Raw genomic sequence first — 15,631 nt, forward strand, 5'->3', positions numbered from 1 at the left:
TACCTTATCAGTATTTTTGCAGCATTAGTAATCTTACATAGGATCACATTTTTTCTAAAAGTTGAACCATGACCAAATGCAAAAGATTCCTAACTTAAAATGTCCATTTAAATAACTTTCTTTAGGGAATATTTACTATAAGTATTATATAAGCAATGAGATTCCTTGATACTTATCTTTTTATCTCTCTAAAAATTGAGAGCAAAGAACAAGTTTACTACGTATGTTACAGGAAGCTGGAATAGCTGTAATTGAACATAAACAGTTTAATAAAAAAGGGCAGTTTCTCAATTGCCCATTATAATCACAGCCAAAATCTTATATAAGATTACTCAGGACTTTTATGGATAGAACCACATATAAATTTGACCCTTTAGTAAGGAAACCAAATGCTGTGCTACAGATATGAAGAACATGGGCTCTCTGGTTTGTGTTACACTTTGAATGAAAGCCACAGCACAGATGCCTTCTCAGAAGTTGTGGGAGGGTAGGAAAGGGCTGACCTGGGGCAGGGGGGCAGAAGGCAGGCAAAAGGGTTATCATGGACCATTCTCTTCTCCTCCAACATATGTGTGATACACCTCTAAAAGGAATAGCTATTTGTTAGACTGAATAAGTTGTTAGAGTGACCATCAATTAAATATTTAAAAGGTGATATATGATGACTCACCATGATAATACAGTTAAACCCTTTTCCAACATTTAACCTGTAGCCTCACAGAAGAGTCTGTGAAACCCATTTTTCTCCAGAAGCATCTTAAAGAGTCTGCATTGGTACAGCAATTAGCTGCACATTGAAGACTATTTTCAAAAGATCAAAATCACGAGAGTTTAACATGAGAAATTTTACACAAACATATTAGCCATTCAAACACTGCAATCAGTAGTTAATCAGTAAATTAATTAATCAGTAACAGCTTTCATGTTGACCTGGGGAGCTTTAGTTTGCCTCTCTGCAGACGCTGTCACCAACTCAAAAGCAAAAACTTCCACAGATGTTAGCTCTGAGCCAGTTACAGCACACACATTGCCTATGCATTTCACTACCACGTTAACCTTGTTGTGACTGTAAAAGGGAATACCCTTATGCCATGAATAAGAAATTGGATCAAAACACACAGGCATTTCAATATAGCTCTTTCCCGAGTCCCACAGTTTGAATTAAACTTTACTTTAGCTTGTACATGCCAAGGTGCAGAGCTTTCCCTATCTCTTTTTGTATGGTGCCAGCTAGACTAATCTTTATGCAACTCTCAATGGCTATTCTCTTATTTGAAGAGAATTTTTTAATAGTTTTTACTTTCAGGTTGCTTTAGTATTTCTTTTACGTAATTGCAGGAGATTTTATTGTTGTTGCTCTGGCCAAGGTGAGTTACAGAATCAGAGGCCTCTGAACATGATATTTTTCAAATGAATGCACTCAGAACAGTCGTTAGGAGGAGTTTTACCCACAGCTTCAATGTGCCCAAACTGCCTTTGAGAAAAATGAACTGTAGGTTTAAATTCTTGGCCCTGAGACAACAGCAATGTCTGACTCTTGATATTGCTGAATGAAAAACAAGAGGTCATTCAACTTACAAAGCCTATAAATTCAAAGCTCCAATTAAGAAAACACTTACAGTGCAACTGTTTCAAACCAGGGAGAAATAAATACAATTTAACATGAAGAGCACTATGAAACTCAGCAGGGAAAGTGATCAGGAAGACTTACTTTTCAAAAACCCTAGTATATAATGGAGAACATCTTAAGATACTGGAGTGAAGAAGCAGCATGCTGCAAAGTAGTGTTGTATCATCCCATGAAACAAAAAGAAAGTTGAGAATATAAGCAGACAATGGAAGGCAATGTTCATCGTGTCTCTTATAAGCCGAACTGCCTTGAGATATAATGCACTGGCAATTAAGGCTCAATAGTTTAGTGTCTCTCTCCCATGATGTGTAGATAAGATAAGAATATACAGGACTTAAAACACAGTTTTAAAAAATTCAGGTTGCTAAGTAACAACATACTTTACCACCTCATTTACAATTTCTGAAGACTCATATTGAAGAAACCAGATAACATTGGTGCCCCTATTGATTTCTGAGCAGACAAAACTTATTCTTTGCTCATGTGAAAATTTAATTTTAAAAAACCCTCATGTTTGTGTTTATCTGGCAACAGAAGTGCAATTGTTCATTTCCATACCATAAGGTGTATGATTTTGACAGATAAACACATTCTTAGAAGAGTCTCAGTAACAAGTTTGGTTCACTGGATATTTTAAAAAACACATTTCACCTTTTCCATTTTTTCTTAATTGTCACTATTGTACCAACAGTATAAACCACTGTGCTCTTAAAATGCAGATACCTGCATAGATTTAAACACTCTTTTTTTTATTTAGCCTTGTTGGAAGATGTCTAAATCATAGCTTCTGGAAACAGTGCAGCTGCTTTAGGTCTGATTGTTCCCTATACACTCACCCAAAGTCACTAATATCTCAAGAGCATTATCTCAGAATATTCCAACTTGTACAAGAGTTTGCAGTTCACAGAAATCTTCATATGTGTTCCTAAACTCTTCACATATGTTCCTTGCTGAGACCCCACCTGGAGCCCTCAGCACAGGAAAGACGTGGACCTGTTGGAGCAGGTCCAGAGAAGGCCACAACAATGATCAGAGGGATGGAACACCTCTGCTGTGAGGACAGGCTGAGAGAGTTGGGGTTGTTCAGCCTGGAGAAGAGAAGGCTCGAGGGAGACTTTATTGCAGCCTTCCAGTACTTATAGGGGGCTTATAAGAAAGATGGGGAGAAACTTTCTAGCAAGGCTTACTGCCATAGGACAAGGGGCAATGCCTTTAAACTAAAAGAGGGTAAATTTCGACTAGATCTGAGGAAGAAATTGCTGACAATGGGTGTGGCGAAGCACTGGCCCAGGTTGCCCAGAGAGGTGGTAGATGCCCCATCCCTGGCAACATTCCAGGTCAGGTTGGACGGGGCTCTGAGCAACCTGATCTAGTTGAAGATGTCCCTGCTTATTGCAGGGGGGTTGGACTAGATGACCTTAAAAAGTCCCTTCGAACCCAAATTATTCTATGATTATTATTCTGTGATTCTGTAAACTCAAGCATGATTGCCTCAGCACAAACCCAATTGTTTATAATTTCATTTTATTTAAATTAGAACAAAAATTAAAAGCTCAATATGCATTTCCTTGTCCCAGCTTCCTTTCTCTTGTGAGCACACTATAAAACAACATTCAGGATCCTCTGAATAAAGTGCAGCCTACTGTTTGTGCTCTGAATCTTTGCATTTCACCCCCTATTATAAATAGCCAGGATTATATTTCCTGAACTTCTGAAACGCCTATACTTCTTGATATGATAGGATGTCCTTCTCTCTGGCTTAAGTCTCAGGTTCCTGAGAAATCTTCTTCAGTTCTTGCCCCCTTACATTTCCAAAGAGCAATACCAACACCTAGGTTGGTTTGTGCTGTCTCTAGGAAGTCTGTTTCTCTAGATTCCAACACAACACAAAAGTTGGAGAAAACTTGTTTCCCTAGCATGCCAAGAGGTTTCCAGCTCAATAGGATCTTCTGGATTTAATAATTAACCATTGTTCCTGCCCTGGGCATTTCATCAGTATGCACTCATACATACTCTCTCTGTCTTACACTTTCAGGAAACATCTCTAGAACAAAGTTAGCCCCTTAAATTCATATACCAAGTAGGACAAGATTGAACAATTATGTTGAGACATTTGTAACATTTCATTAAAATAAATCTCCAAAGTTTGTCTCACAGACAAAAGCAGCAAGGCAGACCCTGAAGTCTTATAGATAAGAGTCCCACTGCTACAGACCACAGAGCTGCTTTGATTTTTGCCAGATGAAGATTTTGTCCATAGTTAAACAGTTAAACGAAAGAGGTGGAACAGATCACCATATTGTTAAATTAAAGAAATGAGCAGAGCTAACACAGCTAAAGACAAAGAACTAAAATCCATATTCTCCTTGTAGCTTTGAAACGGTAGCAGGGGGAAAAAAAAAAAAGAATCTGTCAGTGGATGTGTACTGTCTAGTAGCAATACATCACCCCAATATGTTAGCAGAGCTTGCAGAAGGCACCCAATGAAAGCCTATTGTCTATCTCAGATACATCACCTCAGTATCTTTCCAATTGAATAAATATGTTCCTGACAACAACAAATATTTTTATCTGTTTTTTCTTTCTTCAATCAACTTCCATAATGAAAAACCTCATCCAGTTTTCAAATAGCAAGACTTTCTTAAATATTTACTGCTCACGCTTGGAAGACTAACTGGTTTGAGTCGCTGCTTCTGCATGTTATGATCCACCTCATAATAAAAGTATAGGTAAGTGTCCATACATTCTATGAAAAGCCTAAAGAAATAATAAGAAAATATTTTCCTGAGATGGAGGGAAATGGTAAATAAAAGTGAAAGGTCAGGCCAAGATAGCTGCTCATGATCTGTAGTTCAGTCAGAGTCAGCTGTCTTGGCAAATTTGCCTTGCATTGCCTGCAGCCTTCAGGACAGGACTGGCAGCTTTTGGGACAACCAACTAGTGTAAGATAAACAGACACAAAAATGGAATTTTGAGTGGCAGCTGATTCCAGGCTACTGATTCTTCATTTTAACTGATTTACAGAGACATATCTATGCAAAGGACACCAACAAAAATTTTGTGCTACTAAGAACAATGTAGAGTTTGTATCAGTGCTGAATTGCACATTATTGTTACACAACCACGTTGTCCATGTCTTTAAAGAAGAAGAGGTTGGTGATGAACCAAATCGCAAATCAGTACCCCATGGGTCATTAGAACAGAAATATATGTAGAAAAGAATTGGCTATAAAACTACTAGATGTACTTAAAGCAGAGAAAGCTTCAGGACCACATAATATGCATCAATAAACATTATCAGACATTTGCTAGGAAACTGGTGAACATTTAAATTATATTTACACGAGTTCAGCAGCTTCAAGAGAGATTGAAGAGGAACCCAATTCTATTGTTTTTAAAAGATAGAGAGACAATGTAAGAAAAATTATTTAATATAAGAACCATTATGGAGAGAGGTAATCTTAAGAAAGAGCTTAAAGAATAAGAAGCCATATCAAAAAGCAGAGGAAAATGTGTTAAGCAGATTGAGAAAGGGGTATTCACAATTAACTCATGAATTTGTAATCTGGAGTTGTTTCTCTTTTTTTTCAATTATTTCTGACTAAAAGTGTTCTAGCTTTGCTTTGTTATTAATTTGACTTTTTCTGTCAAGATACGTCACGGTTTAACCCCAGCCAGAAACTAAGCTCCACACAGCCACTCAGTCACTCCCCACACGGTGGGACAGCGAAGAGAATCAGAAGGGTAAAAGTGAAAAAATTCATGAGTTGAGATAAAGACAGTTTAATAGGTAAAGCAAAAGCTGCGCATGCAAGCAGAGCAAAACAGAGAATCCATTCACCACTCCCCATGGGCAGGCAGGTGTTCAGCCATCTCCAGGGAAGCAGGGCTCCGTCACGCATAATGGTTTCTTGGGAAGACAAATATCATCACTCCAAAATGTCCCCCTCTTCTTTTCTCCCAGCTTTATATGCTGAGTATGACATCATATGGTATGGATTATCCCTTTGGTCAGCTGGGGTCAGCCGTCCTGGCTGTGTCCCCTCCCAAATCCTTGTGCACCCCCAGCCTACTTGCCGGTGGGGTGCTGTGAGGAATGGAAAAGGCCTTGACTCTGTGTAAGCACTGCTCAGCAATAACGAAAATATCGCTGTATGTTATCAGCATTGTTTCCAGCACAAATCCAGGACTCATAACCCCATACCAGATACTATGAAGAAAATTGACTCTATTCCACCCAAAACCAGCAAAAACAGAAGAAAAAGTTTGAGATCAAAAGCATTGCCCAAAGTTCAAAGACACAGTGTTTATTACTAAGGCCTGTCATACATAATATTTATTAATATGTCTTCAACATAATATTTATGAAAAAGAATTTAAAGCAAAATGGAAAACATTTGCATCATAATTGAAACCCTGGCATTAGATTCAACTTTTTTGTGTAGGTACTTGAAAAATTCTATTCTGACCAATTACAATGTTACTAATAACAATAATAAACCATGTTTTCTCTCCTAGTTTTATTGGGAGTGGTGCTTATTTCCAGATAACTTTTTTATTCAATATATTCTTTCCTGCATTATAAAATAGAGATACTAACATGTCTTCTGTATACAGATATTTCAAGCCTATAAATCACTGACTACTATATCTATACAGTGAGATAAAAAGTTAAAGTGACGTATTTCTCAGTATTTCTCTTGGTTTTAAGTTAACATATTTCGCAGTATTTCATATTGTACTAAGCTCAATATCTTTAGTACATGGTCCCTATGCCTAACTAGAAACTTAAGTATCGTATTTTTATACACTGCACAGAAAAGTCATCACTTCAGAAAGCATGATTGATCCATCTATTCCACTGTGAAATGATAACTATGGGTTTCTACATTATGCATTATTTAAATAATAATCATGTCACCCAGAGGTCAAATATTAACATCTTTGTTGATATTCAATGGTTCCTTGGGCAAACATTAGTGACATCAAGCCATGCCATACTAAAAGGAACATTTCACAAAAATACCATTAATATATGATGTTTTAACACATACACAACTTTTGTTTGTAAAACATAGAGTATGTTCACATTAGCAAGGTTATAAGAGCTATAGCTTCATTTAAAAATTCTTTCTGCTCTTTGGTGTTTCAGAATCACCAACTGCTCCTTTGAAATGCAGCAGCAGCTGAACCAAATCACTCTCAATCGACATTAGCGATAACCCATTCAATCTCCTGTCCCACGGTTGACCTCAGTCTGGTTTTGATCAGAACTAGTTTGGGTAAAAGAGCATTCACCTTCACAGGCTGACAAGGAGAGTCAGGTAAATTGAAAGCTATTTATGTCAGCATTTCAATATTGTATAGCTATTACAAATATCTATATAATCAGCATTATATAAAGTAGATTGTAAGCTATCTGAACGTTCAGTTGATGAGCAATTGATCAGAGATTAATATTTTAATATACGGCTAAACAAATTCATCAGCATACACAGACAATTTTTTTTCCATATCCTGGGTTATAAATTGACAACAGCAGGAGCTTTCATGCCATTGGCATCAAATATATGATCAATGCCTGTGAGAAATTCAAAGTGACTTTAGATAGTAATGTCCTAAGCTACTTTTCTCTGCTGAGTGTTACAAGATTGTGGATTTGGATATGCATTTTAATTTGACATTTTACAGCAACATTACACTTTCACCAATGGTTTTTTTCTTTCCTGTGCTTACTCTGGATTCTGAAGTAACCCTGTCTAAGCTTAGGAATCGGCATTATCCAAATTCACCACTATTTCCCAGGTGCTAAATATTTCTTAGGGGGAGATGTCTAATCAAAATAGTAAAAGAAACAATTATGTTACAAAGAAATTTGTCTGTGAAAGGCTTAAGAACCCCAGTTCCAGTAGTTTGATGCTGAAAACAGTATTTTTCTCTGCAAAGTTGGGGGCGTTCTATCCAGGCTCCAACACAACAATTTGTTTCTCTGAAATGTTGACATAAATAGCTTTCAATTTACCTGACTCTTTGGAACAATATATTCTAGTTTCAAAGGTCTAAAACTTAGCACATGAAAACAATGTGTTTTCAGAAGCACACCATGTAGAGCATTTAGTTTTCAATAAATCAGTTTTGTCATATGGAATATGGCATTATACTAGTACTAAATTTTTTCCCTCCGTGCCATCCACCAATAGAAACTAGATTTCAAAGACAAATAGAGCAAATCTCAGCCATCAGTTATCACCATGTATCCCTACTGCCTTTAGATAGAGTTGCACAGCTGTAATGAATGGCAGAATTTTGCTAATTTTGGCAGACTGCTACACTGGCTTGGTGATTACAGGAAGTTTTTCTGCAATTACAGATTCCAGTTTATGTAATATATTTAGAGGCTGTCACAGTCAACTCTGACTAACGAATGCAATATATGTTTGATTGCATCTGAATACTGTAACCAGGAACACCAGGGAGAAAAAAAAAAAAAAAGCAAAACATTCAGAAATTAAAACATCAGAAATAACATCTAAAAAATACCTTAATGGGTCATTTAATGGCCTGTCCCAAGGCCAAATCAACTACACCTGTCTCATACCTGGAAGACTTTTGCATAACCTTTTTTTAAAGACCTTCAATGGTGAAGATGACATAGTTTCTTCCAAGTAATGCATTGCAACACTTACCTAATCCTGCTGTTGAAAGATTATTCTTGAAATCTAATCTCTGGTTAACCAAAGGACAGCTCTTGACTGACAATGCTGGTGGCAAAGATAGGAGAGAACTGGGCCCAAGAGGAAATGTTGGTTTAGAACTGGACCAATTATGGGAACTGGAGGCAGGAATGGTTCACCTCTGAGGCAAAAGATGACCTTTGTTCTGTCAATGCTGTTGAAGACAAAACGGTCTTGTGGTATGTAAATTAGTTAAATGTGTGTTTAGAGAGTGGAGTATGTCTTTCGCAGTAGGACATCTGTAAGTTTGTGCTCTTCTGCCATGAAGAATACTGAGCAGATATCTATATAGACTCACGTCTATCCCAGTGATACCAAAAATACAGAAATAAGTATAAATGAATTGAGGCTTAACCAAAACTAGGAATATATGTAAAAATATTTTAATTAGATTATTTGGTTTTTAAAATTCATATAGCAGCCATGTCAGTTAGCATCAGAAGCCTTACAGAATTTGACTCATGAAATCTGCTCCTTGTTCTTTGATTGCAATGAGTGCTATGCTGCTGTGAAAGGAAAAGTTATTTGCTTAATACACAAATTAAGGTTAATTGGCCTTACACAAAATCTTGTTGCTCCTAATTCTTTCCATTTCTCTTTAGGTGCTTAAGAAACTTTGATTACATGTGACAGTTGAAGTTAAAGTAGCTGAGCTATTAATTTCCCCGCTCCTCCCTTCCTTCTTTCTTTTTTGATGATAGAGATCACATTTGCCATTTCCTAGGTTTCCAGTACCTTAGCTGTCTTATAAAAATCCAAGATAACTTCTGATTTTTATGACACTTCCTCAGTCAGTCTTGAATACTGTAGGAAGAAGTCCTTTAGGCCCAATGAATTGAAAGTATGCAACTTACTCAATTTCTTTCTAACAGTTATAGAAGAGATGGAAACAAACAGAGGCTCGGGAAAGCACTAGACTAAAAGTAAACTAGATTATAGAGCACAATATCTTCCTTGGATTACAAGCCATGTAATAGTTGCCATCAGGAACTTTCTGCTTCTGAAAATGTCTTGTCAGTACTCTGTCACTGAGGTTTCCTTAGAAGCTTCTCAGAAGAATCTAATTTCCTTAGACTTGCAAGTATTTAAACCTACATAAATTCACATCTACTATTTATGTTGTGGCATCTCTTACATGTGATGGTGAGGTACCCCTGGCAAAGTCATCTTAACTGAGGCTAGAAACAAATGTTTATTAGACAGGCTGGCAAGTCTTAAGAGGAAGTGGAGAAGCTGAAATCAGACAGGAGGGGAGAAGATATTTCTGAAAGTCCTAATATGCAAAGGAGTTTATGATTCTTCCTCTACAAACTGTTCTAAGAAAGATTCACCAAGCATTATGATGGCTACAAGGAACAGAACGCAATCTGAAAGATGAGACAGTTATAACTTCCTTCTCCTTAATTTTTATAAATTTTTATACTGATTAATGTCGTGTGCCAGCAACAAGCCCTCATAGAGATAGGATAGTTAACAGTCTTTAAAAGAAAGCATTCAGGCCATAGTGTATTGACCTAAAATAACAGATATTCAAGTTCTTCTACCATCCAAAATTATCAGAAATTTTATTTCAAAGAACTTATAAACTCTTCATTTTTCTTTTGAGTTCTTAGGTCAACGTTCAATAAACAGAGGGACTGGGAAAGCCAACCCAAACAGAAGCGACCCTGATAGATACAATGAAATTCAATGCCTCAGAAAGAAGCAGTTTCCCAGACATCAGTGAGAAAAATATTCAGGAAATTGTTTAAAATTCCTCACTCCTGTCCCAAGTATCAATAACCAAATGAATAAAGCATTTCATTTCTGCTTGGCTAGGAGTCCTGGATATTCTGAGAGGCTGTTAAGCAGATAGCTTTAGCGCATGAAAAATGCATGCTAGTCGTTTTGTTCTTATGTCAGTTATTTAACACATTGTATATAAATCAGCTTGGAAGATATAGAGTTTAATCTTTTCCGGTTTTATTGCTTTACCATTTCACTGTGTTTATTTTTATCTTGCATTCTGTGAAGATGGAACTTTGATTTAAAATTTTGCATTTGTAAGACTGAGCGTCAATACTGCACACACAACTCACAATCACTCCTATGGGAATCACATCATTAGGTTTTACAGATATCATCCTCTCTATGGATCAGTATAATTGTAGTCCCCAATGAATTCACATTGAGTATGCATACAGGACAATAGTATCTTTTGGATGAAGGCTACATCTCATTGTTTGTGCAATATCAAGCACAGTGAACCCTCTATCAAGTTCAGAGCCTCTAGGTGTTATTATGTAATTTAGGTTAAATTGTTTTCTCTCCTGATAAGAAATAATAATTTATTCATCAAATATATAGCTGTGTTCTACTTGTTTTATATTCACTTTTCTTTAAATACAACATAGAATCTTAAAATGGAAAAGTCTTCTTGGGGCATGGGTGTCACTGTCCTCCCATTGCAGTCAGTCCTAGAGCCCCCTTCAGAAAACAAACCAAACAGGAAACCCCCTTAATGCTCCACCTTATTAGTAGGCAGTGACATTTGCCCTCACTGTGCTCTTTTCTGTGCTGGTTTTGTTCGGTCTTCCATGTTCACACTTCCCTTTCCCTTTATTACTACATACAAATGTCCCTTCTCCAATTCTCCTTTCTTTCTTATTCTCAGCCTTCATACTAGTTTCTTTCTCCTAGGTCTCTCAGAATTTCTTCCCTTCTTCTCCTCTACAATTGCCCAAGCACTATCACTTCTCTAATAAACAAAGTTTTGTGTTCAGGTGCTATGGATGAGGTAATCAGGGTTGAAAGATCATATCTCATAGGAAAACTTACAATCTTAATTTTAAAATCTCCTGCCACAGATCATCTCCCCCGCTGTTAAAGCTTTCAGCTATTCTTTTTTCTGTTTTAATAACTGTGTTTCTTTATCACGATACATTTTTATCGTTCCCTGAAGTCAATTCTCTCTTCTAACATGAACTTTATAGTTTCTGATTTGTGAAGGTATAACCTTCTACATTTGTTTTTGCCATAATATTAGTTTTCTGTATTATCAGTTGTTATGCACAAACACGTTACCTGGCACATGAGGTCCACAAACACCTTGGTCTGAGTGACACCTAGAAAAGAGGTAATCCTCACAACCTGTCCTGTTTTTAAACAAAAGCTGATCTATCTTTATACACCTAAACCTACTACTTCAGTGACTAATTTACAGACTCTGAATCTCATTTGCCAAAAATGTTCAACAGCCCTAAACTGTAACCTCAGTTTCAGACCCCTCTCTCCTGCATTCTCTCCCAGCTGCCCAGGGAGTCGGGTGCTGTGAATCCTCCCCACTCACAGCACAAGGAATTTATATGCCCAACAATGCCATGAATTCCACCCAACTCTCAGGCATTACATTGCTAAGCATTCTACCTCCCAAGCCTCCTTTACACGTTGCCTTAAGTGTTTTTTCATAGAGATGTAATTAGTACAGATGGCAAACCATAAAACTGTTAGAAAGATTATTTATTTTAAAATATTTCATCAGGAAAAACTCACCAAGATGACTCAGTTCATTTCCAAGGCTCTCCCAAGGCAAAATATGTTGGTAGAAAAGTCAAATAAATAACATATACAAAATACAATTACAAACAATTGTGATTTTTGTGGAGAATAAGTTTTTAAAAGCTATAATACTAGGAGCTAAAGTCTTTTAGCTTTAAGGTTTGTTTACATATTACCATCCATGGCAGCTGTCTAACATGTAAAGCATATTATCTTTCATAATCATTAGCTCTGTGTATAGAAACATGTTTTTTCAATACAGTCAGGTACCAGATTACTCTTTTTTAATTCTATGTTGAATATTAAAAGTACAGGCCTAAATTCTGCTAAGATATGCATGGCTCTCAGAGCTGTATTCACGCATAAGGAAGTCTGCATTTGTTTCATATAGAAGAGATATGTCAAGTAGATGATACATGATCCTTGTGTAAATTATGCTAATAGTTATCAAATGTTCTTCCTCTGTCCCTGCAGTTTACATTCTTTGCCTCTTGAACCATATGAGCCATATGAGAACTGTTCCTTGGCAAAAGGCACCATAAAGAATATATCTGGGAAGAAACAGAAGGTGAATCACAGGAGGTGGACGGGCTTGGAGTTGCCTGCCCCAATCCTCAGGTATGTCTTATTCCCATCTTCAGTAACTTCTCAGTTAAACCCTCTGCTCTGCCCCTTGAGAGTCCCTAAAAATTATCTTGCCATTATGTATGTGGGCAAGTGAACATTCCTCCCAGGGACGCAGCAGTACCTCCAAGGTAGACAGTACGACTACTCTGAGATTATTATTTGTATAGCAGGGTACGGAAAAGGCTTGAGATATCACAACTTTACTTCTTAAAAGATTTTCTACTCCAAGTAAACTTGAGTTTATTACTTCATGATGAGCAATTTGAGCCCACAGAACAAGACCGCAGAAGCATCAAGGCTGTAGGTCAAAATAAACATTCAGAAAAGCTGGAAGCAAACAGGGAAGGAGAAAAACTAATTTCAGGATGAGGAATGCGGTAACAATTGGATATAGACAAACCTGGAAAGAGTAAGCAGTCTAGCCAAAGTATCAATGCAGCAACAAGGAGTAACGATGCACATAGCACTCACATGTGATTATTATTACATAAACAAAAATACCCAGGCTAGTGTGGAGAGCCTCATTCCTCCTGATATGCTGTTGAGTACCAACCAGAGTGCCCAGTAAAGGCAGGCTACTTCTACCAAATTCCCGAGACTCATTTGGAGACAAGCAACATCCTTGTCTCCCTTTATGGTCATTTGAAAATATTAGGCACCTTTAAAGTATGATTTATCTAGCTTATTTTGGGTGTCTATTTTAGAATGATTTGAATCACAGTCTACAAGTGCCTGTTTCTGCATTCTCTATAAAGGGAAGCTGTGATGACTAGCTCAGAGCTGAATATTTACACTGGAGACATCTGCATTTGGTGAGATGAATTCAAGCCTTAGAGTTTAAATAGACAAGACAAAGAATGCAGTATTTCAACAGTATGAACAAAAACATGGCTTGCATCAGCATCTTGCAATACATCCTGAGATTTTTATCTTTGCAGAAAAAGAGGTTACCAGAGGGACTTAGCTTTTTTTTAAACATTATTGGATATGTGTTTGCTAAGTAAAGGGTAAACAGGAAGAAAGGAAAAGAAAGAGAGGTGGGGGACTAAATACAGGACAAGGAAAACAACAGGAGAGCATGCATGATTGACATGAGGTCACCAGTGTGTGGGGAGTATGGTGGGGCACGAAAAGTCAAAACCAACAGTCAGGAAGCTTAGGGTTGACGGTATCTAGGCAGAACTTCTGAGAGCAGCCTGATCACAAAATCACTGCCTGATGAGCCCAGAATTGCTATTCCTGAACTTTCACAGAATGTGAATCCAAGACGATAATGACATGGACTTGAAAGGCAATATGTAAATGTTCTGATATTTAACAACAATAAAAACCACCATATAGACGTATTTTTGTGAAGCTGATAATACATTCTTGATTTTTTAAGTTTTTCTCCAAAACAGAGAGGAGAAATTAAACTCACCGTTACTGAAAATTAGGACCTCTGGCATTCTTTATACAATAACTGAGCTCCTAACAAAAACATTAAGTTTGACAGATTTATGTTAAAAATTATAAGAGTTAACAGACCTGTTCTTTCAAACCATCTTCCATGCCTGTTGTTTATTCAAATTTATAAGACCTCTCTGTAATTTCTTTATTACATAAGCCTGCATGATTTAAGTGATTTAAAGCTGTCATATGGGCTCTTTTTCTATGACGACTGGCAGTTAATCTTGACATAAATATCTCCAGCTTAGTTCTTAATTGTGAATCACATGAACAGAAAGGAAATAAAGTTTCTGGTATTTTCTCATAGTAGCAACAAAAAAATCAACATTGTCTGAACATCGACAAGGAATAGATGGCTTGCACAACTGCTTCCTTCAGTATGGTTGCTGCCTTTGAAACTTTCCCATGCTCAAACTGCAGGATGCTTCTACTGTGCACCTGGGAATGAGGTTCTGTAAGCAACATGAAGACCCAAGTGCCTCGTGACCACTTCTCCTTTGCAGGCAATCCATGTCCATCCTGAGTCCAGAATCACTACAAATCCTGTCTTCTCTTGTGGCTAGCAAAAAAAGACTCCTAAGTTCCTGACCATGCTCTGTGATCATAGGACAAATGGGATAAATAGAGGATTCCTTGCACAGTGATAGTGCTCAGCAGCACCAGTACCCTGAGAACAAGAGGGCATCTTAAACCCGCAGTGCTTAGTGACAGGTCCCACAAATGCGAAAATGCTACTTTGTGACAGATTATTTTCATGTTATAAATCTATAGTATACAAACATTTTCTTATATTACCATATGTATTGTAAAAGAATTATTTGCTTCATCTGGCATTCAAATTTGTTGGTTGCAAAAGGAATAAACCCTAAGACTGATTGATCTTTGTGATTTGGAAAACAATTCTAAGGAAACATTTAATTTTAAAAATTTATGAAAGATTCTCTCAAATATGACTTACATCCCTTCGTAGGTTGGTTTTTGTTCCTTATTTTTTATACAAAATGTAGATCAAAGCTCTTTATGTCGTCTTGGATAACAGTACAGAGTTCATGTAAACATACATTGTATGTATCTTATTCTTTCATACATACTGGGTTAAGTCCTGAGGGAAATAAATGCCATCAAGTTAAACTGTTTTACATTGCTTGATATGGCAGCTTACACCATGTGGTCGTTTAGCCTTCTTTAATTAATCTGAATTGCTTCAATTTATACTGCACAGCCATGGAAAATTAAAAAACCAGGGAATACCACTTGCACTTAACTGTCTCTTTTGACTCTTCTGTACTATCTTGGTTTGCCTGTAGTGAAGAAGATTGTATCAGATAGGCTATGGATGGATCAATGCAGGCAAACTGACAAATACCTGAACGTTTCTTTCTCGTGATATTTGACAGTTCTGTGTCACATCTCATACTTTTGCCACATCTCCTGTAAGGAAGCATAAAAGATAGCGCTTTGAAACACCACAATAAGTGAATACATCAGGATTTTTTCCTCAAGAGTCTCAATATTAAAAGGCGGAATGAAATAAGAATATATTGGCTAGCCACTTGTGTGGTGCAGATCAGTCCACCTCCTTTAGTTTTAGTGTTGCCTTTCCAATTTACATCAGCAAATGATTTAGCATTAGAGATCCTGTAATGCTCTGAAC

The sequence above is a fragment of the Phaethon aethereus genome, assembly GCF_964289735.1.
Source record: "Phaethon aethereus genome assembly, chromosome: 3".
Taxonomy (NCBI): Eukaryota; Metazoa; Chordata; class Aves; order Phaethontiformes; family Phaethontidae; genus Phaethon; species Phaethon aethereus.